This window comes from Lactuca serriola, chromosome 7, assembly GCF_051521515.1.
Source record: "Lactuca serriola cultivar US96UC23 chromosome 7, Lser_US96UC23_V15, whole genome shotgun sequence".
Classification (NCBI taxonomy): domain Eukaryota; kingdom Viridiplantae; phylum Streptophyta; class Magnoliopsida; order Asterales; family Asteraceae; genus Lactuca; species Lactuca serriola.
This window is the reverse complement of record NC_136414.1, coordinates 202,483,244-202,487,633: the sequence shown is the minus strand read 5'-3', so window position 1 is coordinate 202,487,633 and position 4,390 is coordinate 202,483,244.

The window sequence follows — 4,390 nt, the reverse complement described above, 5'->3', positions numbered from 1 at the left end:
CTCCAATGAACTGTGGATGATGCACAAAATTGGGTTCCCCTGCTCTCCACTTGCTTCCTCAAGTCTTTCACCTTACTCCTTATGGTCACAACTAGCAAGATCCACCAAAATGCCTTAGCTCTTCTAAAAAATGGCTAGGGTTTGCTATGGGGAGTTCTGGAAGCATTAGGGACAAAAGGGAGGCTGAATAAGTGGTTTAAATAGGGTGCAAACCCTCAAACTAGGATTTTGTTTGGACAACGCATACTCGTCGAGTCCGGCCGCCGACTCGTCGAGTAGGTCATTAAACTTCCGCGTCCAAGACGCTCCGACTCCATGAGTTGGACCTTAACTCGCCGAGTCCAAGGCCAAAATGCAAGGTACTTTAATAAAATACATAACAGGAACTAGGTGCTACAAATCTCCCCCCGCTTAGTTTAGACTTCGTCCTCGAAGTCTGCTGTTCGATCCTGAAAGAGTTCTGGATAATGCTCCATCATCTCGTCTATCGACTCCCACGTCCATTCTGAGCCCTTCCGATGCTGCCATTGCACCTTCACCAGCTCGACCTTCTTGTTCCTCAGATCCTTCGACTTCCGGTCGAGGATCGCCACGGGCCGCTCAATGTAGTTCAGACTGTCGTCAACTTGAATATCCTCTAGGGGCACCACTGCTGAGTCGTCCACCAGGCATTTCCGTAGTTGGGAGACGTGGAAGGAGCTATGAATCTGACTGAGTTCGGCTGGCAGGTCCAACCGATACGCCACCTTTCTCACCCGCGCTATGACCTTGAAAGGTCCAATATACCTGGGGCCCAACTTGCCCCGCTTCCTGAATCGGATGACGCCTTTCCAAGGCGACACTTTCAAGAGAATCATATCCCCGACCTGGAACTCCAGGTATGAATGATGCTTGTCGGCATAGCTTTTCTGCCGACTCTGTGTAGTCTGAAGTCTGCTCCTGGAACTCTAGGATTCTCATGAAATTACTTCCATCGTCGACATGTTTTATTGCAAAACTGGTTGTTGAAATTCGATCACCAAAACCGCTAAGCGTAGGTTTAGGTTCAACTGCAAAAAGGTTAACCTGCCTTCTCTCTCTTTCTCTCTCTCTTCTCTCTCTCTCTCTCTCTCTCTCTCTCTCTCTCTTTTCTTTCTTTCTCTCTCTCTCTCTCTCTCTCTCTCTCTCTCTCTCTTTCTCTCTCTCTCTCTCTCTCTCTCTCTCTCTTTCTTCACACGACTACAGTTAGTTGTCCGGTGATCCAATATCTGCAACCAGATTTGCAATAAATTCATCCTTTGTTTATTCAACTTTTCAAGCTCTTTAAAGATATATTTGTATTGGTGCATGGGATCTCACAATTTCTATCACTGTATCTTTCAAATCCCCTTTCCATCACATATTGCGCCCGATCATCAGATCAAAGTAGTTTCTATGAACCCTACAACATTCATTATTCTTGCTCTTCGTTATAACTATGGAAGGATTCTTAGCCATCATTACATTCGTTCTTTCTAAAGACTTTTCTCGAGTTTGACTATAGTCTGAAATGCTTGGTTTACTGTCTTTGTCTTTTGAACAGAGAATGTACTTGAACGTGTTACATTATCCAAGAGTAAAAGGCTGGTAAGAATTCCAACAATCTCCTTTTTTATTGTTGTAACAAAGGATAATCTTCAATCTTGAACTCGACACATCCAAGCAATGTTAAACAACTCAATTTGAGTTGCCAACTCTTTGATATTCCAACATTCGAGCTTGTGCTCAGTCTTGTGTGCTACATGAACTTCGCCATTTGGAAGCAACATATGCCACTTGTGTTCACGATGAAACCTATTACTAAGTTTTTGTGCAGTCTACAAGCAACACCAAGATGAGGAAACGAAAAGGAAAAAAGAATGTGCTATAAAGGTTTAGTAATTTATGTACTCGTTAATATAGAGCCCAATTTAAAAAGTTTGAAAAGTCAACTTGCAAGACTTCTGCTTATATATATATATATATATATATATATATATATATATATATATATATATATATATATATATATATGATGACCAAAAGAAAAAACCATCAAGTGGGATATTATACATATAATTAGGTCAAACTTTCGTATGAAACTTCATATTGATTGTAACAAAAGAGACCAATTAAAAGTTAACAAATATTTCCAACCTTGTATTTTCTAACTTTATAGTTTTAGGCAAGAAGACCTAGTAACATCGACATGAAGAAATTTGCTCCTCCCTCCTCCCTGCTGCCTCTTCTTCTTCTTCCCTCTTACTAACCTCCATTGACAATGATTTGCAACACGTAAACTACAACAAATTTTAAGTCTAGGAAGAATTAATTAAGTATTATCTTGAATAGTTACATCCGACCAATGTTGTAAAAATCTCAACTAGGTCCCGATTAATCTCCGATTAATCCCTAGGCACTACTCGACCGATTAGAGGGCGCTTAGCGATTAATCCCTGCATACATAATGAGTGAAGCGGTAGAACTCAATGAAATTTTAACACTTTGAAGAAGTTATATCTCAATAGAAACTATTTAAGGTATGATTAGTCTTTTATTAATCATAATAACCCATTTTGTTATGATATTAGTGGTATTTATGAACTTTTATATAATATTAGTCATATTGAATTTTTTAAAATTCAACAAATTAGCAATTAATGGTCCCCGATTAATCTCCGCCTAGCCGATCAATCTCATAACCTCAGTCCACCGACTAGCTAACATCAAGTGATTTTCACAACCTTGCATCCGACTATATAATCGAACATCCCTTGTTGCTTCTTCTTCCATGTATTCTAACAATTAATGGGGCAATTTATAAGGGTCTCGTGTGAATTTCGTCGGTTGCCATTCATCCAGATTTTCTTGGAGTAAATTCCTTTTCCTTAGGCTACAAGGCATATATCAACCTTTTCTTTCTTTTTTTTTTTATCAAATTTTATTGGTTTCAAGATAAATAGTATGTACTAGGTGTAAAACTCGTGTATTATACGGGTTGATTAAAGAAAATAAAATATTAAAATGTAATTAATAAGTACTTTTTAAAATAAAAATTTTAAATAAGGAATAAAGAAACATATTAACTGCAATTTATTATAATATTTATTATATTTGATACTTTACATATATATATATATATATATATATATATATATATATATATATATATATATATATATATAAGATTATGTGGCTTTTTAATTTTAAAAATTGAAAAAACAAACCATAAATTGATGTGGAAATTATTTATTTAAAAAATATTACAAAATGACAAGTGTCAAAACTCATTAGAGATTGACATGTGGCAAAATTATCTTTATTTATTATAGTAGATAGTAGATTATTATTTTTAAAGAGAAATTAAATATCCTTTATCTTTTGTTCTTATTTTCTTCCTAACTGTTTAAGACAATGACAAGTGTATAAATTTAACATCTCAATCAAATTTAAATTAAATTTAATAACATTTATCACCATCTAAAATAGATAGAAAGATAATAGAAACAAAAAGTAGGAGGATATTTAGTTTCTTTTTTTTTTTAAATATTTAAACTAAAAATAAAAAAATAAAACATAAATAATACTTAACTTCTTCGTTAAACTAAAATTTAAATAGTTACATAAAATAACATAAACTTAACCTAACTAAAAATAATTGTAACTAAAATTACATCCCACAATATTGTTTTGCTATATCCGCTTGTATTGCTAGAATCGTGTCACGACCTGCTCTTGTTAGATGATCGTTGTTTGTTAATAATATTTTCAAATTCCATTCTCTCTTGCCTTCTTGTGACTTTGACCAAATAAAACCTTTCTTTCTCGAACTATAAGTTTGTGTTTGGCACCCCCATAACTATTTGATAAACTAGCGTATTTTTTGAACTTTTTTAAGTTGTCATGTTTGACAAACAAAAAGTTAGCTTATAAGCTAGCTATTTAGACTAGTTTTTTAGGAGTTAAATTTTTTTTTCCAAATATACCATTTAATTAATTATATAAACACATTCTTTTAAATGTCCTTTTATGTTATTTTATATATTTCAGCTAACTTTACAACTAGTTTTATCAAACACCATTTTTTATCAGCTAGTTTTTCAGCTATCAGCTAGCTTTTTAGTTAACAGTTAGCTTTTCAGCTAGTATGTCAAACATAGCTTAAATGTTGATTGTATGTGGAAGTAGATTTTTTTAAATCGTCAAAAGGGCCTCTAAATGTTGATTGTATATAGAAGTAGATTTTTTTGAATCGTCAAAAGGGTCTCTGACCTAGCGGTATCGAGAGTTGATGAATAGTTGTCATCAGCCAAAGGTTGAAGGTTTAAGTCTCCTTTGAAACGAAAGGTGTAGAATATGAATAATATAGTGGGTGTGTGTGCAACCATTCTAA